This window comes from Periplaneta americana, chromosome 10 (assembly GCF_040183065.1).
Source record: "Periplaneta americana isolate PAMFEO1 chromosome 10, P.americana_PAMFEO1_priV1, whole genome shotgun sequence".
NCBI lineage: Eukaryota > Metazoa > Arthropoda > Insecta > Blattodea > Blattidae > Periplaneta > Periplaneta americana.
Genome location: NC_091126.1, coordinates 136,361,086 through 136,374,786, shown reverse-complemented (window position 1 = coordinate 136,374,786; position 13,701 = coordinate 136,361,086). Strand labels below are relative to the sequence as shown.

The 13,701-nt window shown below is 36.1% G+C and overlaps 1 non-coding gene across 1 annotated transcript; it reads right to left on the bottom strand.

The window, feature by feature from the left end:
* Nucleotides 1–13,415: 13,415 nt before the first annotated feature.
* TRNAT-CGU (transfer RNA threonine (anticodon CGU)) lies at nt 13,416–13,488 on the bottom strand. Its single transcript has one exon. It is a non-coding gene; the product is annotated as a tRNA-Thr (tRNA).
* Nucleotides 13,489–13,701: the final 213 nt, after the last annotated feature.

The window sequence follows — 13,701 nt, the reverse complement described above, 5'->3', positions numbered from 1 at the left end:
ACGGATGGTTATAGTATTATAACATGAATACTTAATATGAACTAAATTGTATACTATACTATGATATATCATAATACTTGTATAATTTAAAATTATATATTACTAAATGTATAATAACTTACAATGCAATGTAAATATCAAATTGTATAAGTCCATAATAATAAATGAATTCATTTTCATGCTACAGATCATTATAACTTATAATATCCAACATGTTAATAAATAAAATATTTGATTTCATTTTCGTAATGCACATAATTTGTTATGACTTGTAATATCCAACCTGAAAATAAATAAGATTATTAATACACATAATAAACTTACAATTCTCTACTTGTTAATAAATAGAAAAAAAAATCATTTTCATACTGTACATAATTACAACTTATACAATTCATTCTGTTAATAAAATAATAATGTGCAACATGTTAAATAAATGTTTTTGTTTTCATAATATTATACATAATTATAACATACTATCCAGCCTGTGATAAAACAAATTATTTCACTTTCATACTAAATATTATCGTTGTGCATGACACACTATGTTCGGTTCATTTTGTCGAGTATGGCGAAGTTCGAAGTTTTTCGATGTTTCGCTTCACAGGAGGAGGCCTGTTGTGTTTGTTCCATTTTGTTATAAAAACAAATTCACTGTTCTCCATTCTCACCCTTCACGTTTTAATTGCCTAAGAATGTTAGCACACATCTTGCTATTGGTTTTTAATATGAAATAAGACGAAATTTGTACAATCTTGGTTACCGCTCTCATGTCCTAACATTGCAAGACACTATTTTAAACCGCTTAAGAATTTGAGAACATATCTTGCGATTAGTTTTCATATGAAACAGAACGAAGTTTGTAATGTTTTGGTTTCCTTCCTCATGTTTCAACATTGCACAATACTAGTCGGTAGAATGAACACATGCATTTTTTTTGTTTAATATATTTTGCTGGATTTATTTATACGCATATTTTTGTGAATACTATCACCTTTACTTTTTAACTTTGCTCTAGAGTATGCCAGTAGGAAAGTCCAGGATAACAGAGAGGGTTTGGAATTGAACGGGTTACATCAGCTGCTTGTCTATACGGATGACTTGAATATGTTAGGAGAAAATCCACAAACGATTAGGGAAAACACGGGAATTTTACTAGAAGCAAGTAAAGAGATAGGTTTGGAAGTAAATCCCGAAAAGACAGAGTATATGATTATGTCTCGTGACGACAATATTGTACGAAATGGAAATATAAAAACTGGAAATTTATCTTTTGAAGAGGTGGAGAAGTTCAAATTTATTTGAGCAACAGTAAAAAGTATAAATGATACTCGGGAAGAAATTAAACACAGAATAAATATGGGAAATGCTTGGTATTATTTTTGGTTCAGAAGCATTTATCATCCAGTCTGCTGTCGAAAAATCTGAAAGTTAGAATTTATAAAACAGTTATATTACCTGTTGATCTTTATGGTTGTGAAACTTGGACTCTCACTTTGAGAGAGGTACATAGGTTAAGGGTGTTTGAGAATAAGATGCTTAGGAAAATATTTGAGGCTAAGAGGGATGAAGTTACAGGAGAATGGAGAAAGCTAAACAACACAGAACTGCACGCATTGTATTCTTCACCTGACATAATTAGGAACATTAAATCCAGACGTTTGAGATGGGCAGGGCATGTAGCACGTATGGGCGAATCCAGAAATGCATATAGAGTGTTATTTGGGAGGCCGGAGGGGAAAAACCTTTAGGGAGGCCGAGACGTAGATGGGAGAATAATATTGAAATGGATTTGAGGGAGGTGGGATATGATGATAGAGACTGGATTAATCTTGCTTATGATAGGGACCAATGGCAGGCTTATGTGAGGGCGGAAATGAAACTCCGGGTTCCTTAAAAGTCAGCAAGTAAGTTGTAAGTAAGTTTAGTCATATTACTAACAACATAAATTACCTACACTTATTACTATGTGTAACTTTGCAAGTTATGTCCCTGGCATTCTTATGCAGGTAAAGCATAAAGGCGCAGGGAGAGGAGAAACTAAGGAGAAAGGCACCGAACTTATGTTAGGTAGAGGAAAGATTGAACAAACGCAAAAGGAGCTTCGGTTCTACAGAGACTTGGCAAAATTGAACCGAACATAAGGCCTCTGACCGGTCTTGAACAGACTCTGTTATGTTAGTTTACATGCTTCATTTCAACGTACTGCTGGATGCCTAAGGAGTAGGGCGAAGTTCGTAGTATCTTGATATCCTCCTCTCATGTTCGAACATAGCACGACACTAGTGTCAGTAACACCCCTCGAGACACTTAATGTTAAAAATTTGGGGACGAACGCTTAAGAGTTAATGTATCACTAATATAAGTCGAACCACATGAGATTGAACTCACATTTATTGTCGGGAAGTTGAAACATTCGACTCGCTGTCCACAAGAAATAATGAGTTGGAATTCACGATAAACTCAGTGTAGACCAGCCCAAATTTACGCGAAAGAGGGGATGGCGGATTTACCTCCACCCACTCTTTGCGGAACTATTACGCATTCATGTACTCATGACGTCACAAACTTCTCTAATGTCGCTTTGTTACAGTGGGGGTTTCAGTTAATCTTACTGCCATCATTTTCTGACGAAAATAAATCAAATACGCTTCTTGAACATATTTTCTGTTAGTGACTTTTTTCGCAGAGTTTACTTCTAACCAGTTCATCAAGGTTTGCCGCAAAGGACGAACAACAGTCTTAAAAGGTAGACAAAATGATCGTGTCATAGCCTACTCTGTTACGTTACTACCTTCTTATTAGATTCATTTTCGAAACATCTGTTCAGAGATATATGTAGAACCAAAGTTTGTCATTAAATTTGCAGCAAACTTTCGCAATCTTTGAAATGTGTCACTGGGAAGAGATTTAAACAAGTCCCTACCTTCTTTCTGAGAATATTTCATGACTGTACAACTCTGCAAAGTTCCAGTCCACACCTGTGGAGTAACGGTTAGCGCGTCTGGCCGCGAAAGAAGATGGCCCGGCTTCGATTCCCGGTCGGGACAAGTTACCTGGTTGAGGTTTTTTCCAGGGTTTTTCCTCAACCAATATGAGCAAATGCTGGGTACCTTTCGGTGCTGGACCTGGGACTCATTTCACCGGCATTATCACCTTCATGTCATTCAGACGCTAAATAACCTAAGATGTTGATAAAGCGTCGTAAAATAATCTACTAAATAAAAAACTAGTACCATTTGTACATCTTGCGGAGCATCTTTGCAAGCAATTAAATGGTTTGTTAAAAAGACTAAGTTAGGTCTCTATTGTTTTCAAGTCTCGAAATTTGGACTCGAAAGTGTCATATCCTCGTTATTCCTGCAATAACTCCTATGTGCAAAACGTACAATTTTTCAGTAGGAGGAAAAAACACAATAATTCATCCTATGGCAGCCGTACATAGGGGTTGTGAATTCTTACATTTTCGAAAGAAAGAAATATAATTACATACAGAAGATTTTATTATTTGCTCTATCACTATTAAATTTATTTAACAGAGCAAAAATCGATGAACATGACACATAGAAGTTATTGCAGGAACAACGACGATATAGTTCCTTCATAATTGTTACATATTTTTCAAACAGAGCGACATTTATTGTAAAAATTGATTGCAAGCAGCCGTTACTGGGTGAGTGATCGGAGGGGAAATGTTCATGCATTGTCTTGCCTCCAAACGAACGAGGTGGGTTAAAGCGACGCTGTGACGTCATTAGCTCTTATGAGAAGAGGTTGGGCTTCGCTGTTGTAGACTTTAAATAGATAAAGAACACCTGTTATCTCTAAAGATGAATTTGTGTCTAGAAAACCTCCTCTCAACGTCGCAAGACGATACTTGGGCCTATTTTACCATTTGAATGAATTATATAGCTTGTAAATTCAGTTTGTATACGTTTTAGTCTACACGATTTACTAGGATTTGTTTTAATCATACCAGATTAACTTGAGAACAAGAGAAGCGAAAGCAATGCATTGAGTGACAACGATTCAACCACATACAAAAACTTCAATTTTATTACGAGTGAGAACAATAACCATCTACGTAGCTGCACACACGAATGAGAATAGAATAACCAACTGCGTAGCTGAGGGTCACGTGCGACACCGGGACTTCCCCGACCGAGTGATAAACAATGCCGCGCTCTACACCGTCCTTTCAAGTACAGCTGTAATCAAAATTAAAATGGAATAAATATGCGATAAAACATTAATGATAAAATTGTTAGGCTTTTATTTTAAAAACCAAATCTATGCACTTTTATGCAATATAAAATCAGTTTTAATGAACTTAAACGCTGAATTTACCATAATATATTGTAAATATCGTGAAAAAAACATTTCTTAAAAAAATCAAGAAATGCAAATATATGTAACATAAAATGAGGTTTAAGGACATTTAGTGGAGTTTTGTCACCTTACCTGCATGTTTTACCTTACATCAAAATAAATTGACATTTCTCCAGAACTTTAGGAGATAGGAGAACAAAATTTTCACCAATCATAAAACAGTCCCTGCTGAGGTTGTTGATGCTCACAATAAGTATCTACATTATTTTCTTTAGTTGATAATTAAAGATCTTGGAGGAACAGTAACAAATATAAATGACACTCGGGAGGAAATTAATCGCAGAATAAATATGTGAAATGCGTGTTATTATTCGGCTGAGAAGCTTTTGTCATCTAGTCTGCTGTCAAAATCTGAAAGTTAGAATTTATAAAACAGTTACATTACCGGTTTTTCTGTATGGTTGTGAAACTTGGACTCTCACTTTGAGAGAGGAACAGAGATTAAGGGTGTTCGAGAATAAGGTTCTTAGGAAAATATTTGGGGCTAAGAGGGATGACGTTACAGGAGAATGGAGAAAGTTACACAACGCAGCATTGTATTCTTCACCTGACGTAATTAGGAACATTAAATCCAGACGTTTGAGATAGGCAGAGCATGTAGCACGTATGGGCGAATCCATAAATGCGTATAGAGTGTTAGTTGGGAGACGGGAGGGAAAAAGACCTTTGGGGAGGCCGAGACGTATATGGGAGGATAATGTTGAAATGGATTTGAGGGAGGTGGGATATGATGATAGAGAATGGATTAATCTTGCACAGGATAGGGACCAATGGCAGGCTTATGTGAGGGTGGCAATGAACCTTCGGGTTCCTTAAAAGCCATTTGTAAGTAAGTATGTAAGGTAATTAAATTTGTAAATATTTTTGTTCTTTCATTTCTTGTCTGGTAACATTTTCCCAGTAACTCTCAGAACGTAATGAAAATGTTTATTTGATATTTTAGGTGAAAGACGTTTTGACATAAAGTGTTCATTATTTTTTAATTATTAATTATCTTAATAAAATTATGATTATTTTAATAAATAGATTAAAACAATAATTAATATTTCATTTAAAATGGAACCAACATATTAATTACTCTTCTAATAAATTACTTAAATTAATATATTATATTACTTTGTTGGGGAATTACTTGGCAAATAATTTTATTACGCACAACATACTTAACATTACTTCAATAGGTAATTATCTGCGAAATTATAGGATGCGATAGCTTATTTAAAACGAATTTTAATCCACTTTATTTATTACGGAAGGAATTAATTAAAATTTGTCTTCATAAACCTATTCATTTTTTAACTCAAAAATATTTTTAGACTTTAAGGTTCTGAAAATAAGACAAATTTATTATATTTTATTACTAAAATCCATATATAAAAATAGAAATAACTTTGAATTTTGTTCTCATACATATGAAACAAAAGCTATGAATCCTTTAAGATTGTTTGAACCAGAATGCAACACTGCTACAGTATTTAGTTACAGTAGTAATTTAGGGCCAAGAATGTATAGCAAATTTATATTTAAATGTCTTAATCCTGTCAATTCTAATAGTTCTAGTATTAAATTTAAAACGTTACATAGGGATTTTTTAAATAATGAAAAATTGTAAATTTTAAATTTTTATATTCTTATTGTGTAGTAGATATAAAACAAATTGTATTACATACTTCTTAATTTAAAATCAGGAATCGCCACTGAGCACGAGTTCTACTCTTTCAGCGGTGAGCTAAAATTTAATCTGTGTATATTATATTTTATGCTACAAGTATTAGGAAAATAAAATGAAACTATAAAGAAAATTTCACCTAAATTGTCAAACTACTAGTAAACAGTGTATAAAAATTTTCATAAAGGACTGATGTATATTTACCGAGGAAATTGTATCAGATAAATAAGAAACAAAAAAAATTGTTGCTACAGTGTTTAATGTCGACTGAAAGAAGGTATTCCTAGCTACTTACAGTGGGTATCCAACAACTCATCAGGGTCCGTTTTATGATTAGTGAAAAGTTTGTTTGTCTGTCTCCTATAGTTCTGAAGAACATTAAATTTCTTTTGAGGTACTGGTAAGGTAAAACCCCAAATCAAATATATAACAGGTTTCTCAGTCTTATAGACTTTGACGGTAACAACTTTTGTCAGGTTTACTATGCTTCCATCTAGTTGTTGCATAAGGAGTCACGACATAACGCCCATTTGAATTGTATTAGCAACTGTACTACAATCTCGTGTTCGTTTACTGCGGACGGGTGACGATCCTGGCGGTTGTTCTCTTCAAAGTGCTTCCGATTTTAACGTAGGGATGATCAATCTGTTATATTATGTGATCAGGTGTAAAACATACGGAACAAACTGAAAAGTCTTTAAGTGTCCTTCAGAGGTCTGCATCGGACGTTTTCGCTCGAGCGCCAAGTAGTTCACAGCATAATCCGATAGGTAGCGCACATGAATGATGGGTAAAATTGTCACGAGCGATAAATCCTCGAACGGTATAAGCCGAGGTTAGACATTCGTTCTTGTTACAGTGATGAACTGTGTAGTAACATCATATATGTTTATCATTTCAGAACTTTGCTGTGTTTAACTAACCTCTTCATAGTACAACTACAAAACTTGCTTTAAAATGTAATATAAATGTTGTAGGTAAATGTTTTTTTTTTTTCCCCACACAGGAGTGATTTTGTTTTTGCCACATCTGTTGTTGGATGTAAATGTAATTATTATAAACCGAGAACACGATCACGATAATGCAAGAACTGTATCAAGTTTTCTAGTAATAATAATAATAATAATAATAATAATAATAATAATAATAATAATAATAATAACCACCAATAATTAGTTTATCAATCTTTGCGTCTGTAACAGTTGTGCAGCAAGATTATTCGTTTTGTTATATTTTCTGTGACGTTATCTCTGTACTAATATTGTTATTAATCTACTGCTATATCAATAATATTTTGTAAAACGTTTCTACATTGTCGCAGTATATAGACGGAACAATATGTATGCACCTATCATATGTGGTAAATCAAATATTGAATAATTATTAATTAGCAATAATAACTGTATATCGAAATTTTCCACACTATTTTATTTATAACTTCATGTTCTTGTTTTGGTACGTTCCATTGACTGTTCCATTAAACGTTTGTCATAAACGCAGAAAATAAACCCTTATTTCTACCATGTGAGCAAAACATATATGTATCTTATCTGTCGCCTTCCATACGAGATAAGACATGTTGGTGAGATGACCTTGTACTGTGATTCTATTTATTACGAGCGTACCACGACCGATCGTATCTCACTCGAGGGTACGACACTCGACCGAGTTCAAGCGAGCGATTTAACTCCAATGCAGCACTCTGGTGTCCTTATACCGAAATAGTTTATGATTCGTTAATACAATTAATCAACAATTAATTATGGTCAAAGTAAAAAAATATGCAACTGTTTGAACTTCCTGACCTTACTCATAGCATAGGACTTCATGTAAGAAGAGTGTCAACACATGATTACTGTCGGAGTCTGTTGAACTGATATTTCGCTTAAATTCTGCTCTGACTGTAGTAGACTGTTGAAGATGTAGCAAGTAGCAGTATCGAGCAATGCGTGTGTAATTAACGCGTCCCTATGAGTGGGGGCGTATTGGAATACTACAGTGTTAATGTTGATGGGAGAGGAAGATGCTATTGTGGTCTTCGCGTGCGAGAGATGTCGTCTGCTGAAAGCCTGCAATTATAGAATGAAGTTCGGAGAGGGGAACGGCCCTCCTATTACTCTCGACATCGATTCCGAAGTGCGTCAGTCACACACAATAGACTCGTACTAGAGTACACCCCACTTACTCAAGACATTCAATTTGAAAAGTAACAAAAAAGTAACAATAAATTAATGTTACCTTAATGAATATGAAGAGAGATCATTTTTTTTTTTAGGTTTTCATTTTGCACATAATCAAAACTAGACCCATTCGTATGAAAGTGATGATAATTAGGTAGCGTGGTAGGACTTTTGTACTCATATTAATTGCGGACAACTAGCTAACTCTAGTGGAAAGTTACGTTTACTTAGCCTACCTACAGTATATTCCTTTGTGTTGTTAGGAGTTGCATTTGAGCATTTTAGTGCTTTATTTTGTTGAATTCCGCACTTAGTTTCATTTCTTGTAATTTCATTTATTTTATTCCATATGTCGTACATTATCATTGAAACTATAAGATATAAAACCAGTTAAAATTCATACAAAGTATATATTTTAGTTGGTTAGTTATCAGAATGATCATCTTCTGCAGACTTCTGGAGAAAGAACTAAGGAAGAGACTAATGAAGTGCTTTGTGTGGAGTGTAGCATTGTATAGGGCAGAAACATGGACATTACGACGAAGTGAAGAGAAACGACTAGAAGCATTTGAAATGTGGATATGGAGAAGGATGAAACGTGTGAAATGGATAGACAGAATAAGAAACGAAGCTGTGCAGAAAGAGTAGGTGAAGAAAGACTGATGCTGAAACTTATCAGAAAGAGGAAAAGGAATTGGTTGGGTCACTGAAGGATGTACTGGAAGGAATTGTGAACGGGAGAAGAGTTCGAGAAAGAAGAAGATATCAGATGATAGACGACGTTAAGATATAGGGATCATATGCGGAGACACAGAGGAAGGCAGAGAATAGGAAAGAGTGGAGAATGCTGGGTTTTCAGTGAAAGACCTGCCGTTGGTCAGAACACAATATATGAATGAATGAATGAATGAATGAATGAATGAATGAATGAATGAATGAATGAATGAATGAATGAATGAATGAATTTATCAATGCTGTGTTTAGCGTCCATGAAAGTGGTAATAGCGAGAAGGTGTTTGGCGACATGAGGTCGAGAACTCGCCAAAGATTACCTGACATTAACTTTACGGTTGGGAAAAACTCGGAATGAAATTAATTACGTAATCAGCCCATGCGGGATTCAAAGCCAAGACCGAGCGCAGTTCCTGATCAGGAGGCAAGCGCTTCTTCTTATTAAGCTACGCTAGTGGCTCTACAAAAATATGTAAAACATAGCAATAAGATTGATTCAATGTACAAACATAAACATATTTATCAGTTCAGTAGAAGATGTATGTAGCAATTTGGTTAATTATGCTCTGAACCATTTCTCTCGACCCTTCAAAGTTTTAAGACAATACAATTGTTCAGTGTATTGAAGGCAGTAATACATGAGTAGTGAACATCGTTCCTATGACATCTGTGAATATCATTGGATATACGGAGATTTTTTTTGTTTTGTATTAAAATTATGTATGTTTTTGTGGTACTAAACGTAACTTTTTTAAATAAAAAAACATCAGTACAAGTATGCTAATTTTCTCCTTATAGTTACGATGTAAGAATTTTTTTTTTATTTCATCGATACGTCATGTCAGAGAGAGATTATTCAATGTGTGCCAACACTTAATGAAAAAACACCACTCTGCTTCCCCTCTACGGATTGAAAGTTAATAATGTTGAACAATAATGGCAGAAACACATACACATCTAAAGTCCAGCAACTTCGCAACAATAATCTTCTCCCCCCATGCCTTTATTTTCCCTTCATTTCCGTAATTGGTTGTTATAGATACTATTCTGAGTTAGAATAATGTTACATTAACGAATATACTGGTTTACACAGAATTTTCTTTTTCTTTTCCACGATTTTCGTACCTCCCACCAATATTAATGCTGGCACACAACTTGACTTTTAATATATATAAAAAACCTTATAAATAGCAAGACTTTCGCGATGTTAGTTCAACAGAATTTGTGTCCAACAACTACGGTGATTATCATATTCATGTGGAACAAATATTCGTGACGAAAGCGTAAATCAGATAAGAGGTTTTGAGGGAACGAAAGCACTAAAAACAATTGAATACACCGCTACTGTAATTGAGGCGGTTAGAAGCAAAGGGGTTAAAGTGGCATTTCTAAAAAAATGATTTAAGCGCATCCAGGGTAATGGAATGGAATGGAATTTAACTGAGTGGGGGCACGGGTGGCCCAGTACTGCGACCTATTGACATCTATTGAGCTAACTCTCGATATGGAATGAGTTGCGTGCCACATATCCCCTACGTGCATCGCCTTAACCACATGACTTCCCTAACGACCGGTCCCTACAGCAGAGAGACTCCATATACTGTACCATTCCTGCTTCGGCAAATTCCCCAAGGCCCCCTTGTCGGTCCGAGGCGGAACTCCTGCCCCGAGTAGGTCCGCCTCGTTTATCACTGCAGAAGCCATCCAACATCGCTGAACTACATTCCACGGAGGCCGGTCGAGAGAGTCAGCAGCTTCGGGAAGCAGCCGGTAGAGTAATCTGAAAAACCCGAAACGGGATGATAAGGAAAGGATGATGGGGGAGGAAAGGAAGTGGCCTGATAAAGTTACCTGATATTCATCCATAGAAATGAGGAAAAAACCTCAACCAGGCAACTCGTCCTGACCGATAATCGAACCCGGGACCGCTGGGTCCGGATTTAGACTCGCTAACCCCTCAGCCACAACGGTGAACTCATCCAGGGTAAACAAAAGTATTTAAAATTTCAGTGCTGAAGAGATTTATCTTTTAACCACATCACACATTAACCTTCGATATTAAAACTTCACGGAATTTACGAAAGCTTAGTAACTTTAATCACTTCTTCTCGAAAATAACTTAAGTGCCCTTACACCCCTTTGCTTCCGACAGCTTCATTTGTAATGAATTCGATAAATGCAGAACTAAAGAAGCTGTACGTGGCAATGCAAAGGCGGTGGTATGATTACACAACGATAATGCAGAATGAGACGACAAGACGAACAGAAGAACTCTTTGGAAAGTTTTGCTTCATTCATAAGAATTCTCGCAATATTTTCTTATATTCAAAATTTGGAACGTTGAATAGGGCTTTGAATATATCATCACAGGCTTCCAAGGTGACTGGTTTGGAATGTTGTGGGCTTTGAACAGTGCGTTCAGATACGTATATCTCCTAGTTTCAGAACTGATGAAAGGTAGAAAGAGGGTCTTATTGTATAAGGACTAACGATGGTGTAAAGTTTTTAGTAGTTATCATTTCCAAAAACCTGAAAGTCATCTACTCTGTTTCATCTCTCAAGTTGATTATCATTTATTAACATGTGGACAGATCTATTGTTCTGTTATGTCAGACATGCATGTCTATTTTTTGCAGATGTATAGCACTGGCCCATTATGTCTAACTTAAGATAGAAAACGTAACAGAAATAAATTGTAATTACTGACACCAAAACTATTCATTTAAAATTCACTGCGAAAGCGGATTGACTTTGGTGTAGACGGTCTGAATGTTGAATTTACTACAATTAATATTAATGTGTTTTTTTGTTAGGAGGGAGAGAGGGAACATCCCACGCACTACGACCTGAGGTCTATTGTACACCCCACTATATGGATGAATTGCGTGCCCACTGAACCTCTACGCGCACCGAGCGAACTACTTGACACACGACACACTTAACGACCTGTCCTTACAGCCAACAGAGTCCATATACCACTCCTGCTTCGGCAACCTCCCCCTCAAGGCACCCTTAAGGGTCCGAGGCGGAAGTCCTCCCCCGAGAAGGTCTACCCCGGATTCCGTTGCAAAAGCTATCCATCATCACATGAATACAATCCACGGAGGCCGGTCGAGAGAGCCATCAGCTTCGGAGGGTCGCCTGTAGAGCGATCTGAAAACCAGAAGAAGTAACAAGATGATGAATGAAAGGATGATAGGAGAGCAAAGGAAGTGGCGATGATGAGTGGGGTTCCAATCGCGTGATAAATCTACCTGTTATTCATCCATAGGAGTGATGGGAAAACTTCGAAAAAACCTCAACCAGACAACTCGTCCCGACCGGGAATCGAACCCGGGCCCGCTGGGTTCGGAGTTAGACTCGCTACTTATTAATGTGTTGCATAAATATAATAAAATAATGGTCTTGGTTACAAAAATATAAAATAAAACGATCTTACTACATTTGGCGATAAAATTGATTTTTCAAATTTCTTGCTCAGAAAAAAAATGCAAAAATATTAGATGACTGTAATTGGTGTAGTACAAAAGCAATTTAGAAATTTCCGATTTCTAAGAAAATGTTATTTAACTCTTACTGATAACCCACATAAGGAACAGAAATATAACTTAAGCAACGTAATTAAAATGTGTGTAGAGAGTGTGCTGGTGGAAGATACGTTCTTCCCACTTGAACCTCCGTTCAAAGGGCGACTCAAATCCCTTTCGAAACATCGTTGCCGATAGGAGCAGGGGGCATTACTTTACAATAACTAAAACCGGATGACATCAAAGTATCCAGCGAGCAGAATATCGACTGTTGCCCGAGGCGTATAAAGGGACGTTGCTACGACATAAAAATCTCAAGTTGCCTGACTGGGACAGCTCTTTGAGGCAATATTTCACGTTGAAGCACACTTTTGTTCTTCAACTTAAGGATAGAACGTAATTCAGAAATATTTAATACTTCACTTTGAGATAATTCCTCCGGGAAGGAAGCAGATTTTGTTAAGAAGTACCTTGAAGAGATTTTCCCCTCTTTTGCCGGGTTTGGGAAGATATTCAGCGCCACAATTCCGAGGTTTTACATACCCCAGCTTTATCTCTTCGAAACTTTGTTGTTCAAGACAAACGACGGTGATTTATCAAGCATCACTTTTCCAGTTGCTAGTATGATATGAGACTTAAAGGAAGAGCTATATTTACGAATGATATAAGTTTCAGATGTAACAAAATATCGTAGCCCACTATTATATTCTGGTTTTCCAACGATTAATATGAATTAATTACCTGTTAACTTATGGGATATCGGTAAAAAAAAAGAGAAATGTTGGATTTTTTAGTTTTTTGTAATATAGGTATCCTCATTGTCAAGTATAATTATTTTAACTTTCGAGTAATTGTTAGCTACCTCAAATGTCAGAGAAATTTCGGGGTTAATAATTAATATTAGACGAGAAAAATTCGCTCCGGCGCCGGGGATCGAACCCGGGTTCTTGGTTCTACGTACCAAGCGCTCTCACCATTGAGCTACGCCGAAGTTCAATCCACAGCACCGGATCGAACCACCCTCCTTCAGTGCTTTTCCCTTTGCGCCAAAATATTTTGGTATGTAAACAATTTAATGTACTTACAATAACATGAAATTCATAATACAGCCAGCTGCAGAAGCGTTCGCATATATAACTGAGGCTCCGAAACTGCTATAAACATACAAATATAGAACTAAATACTTTAAGCCATTGATCGGCAG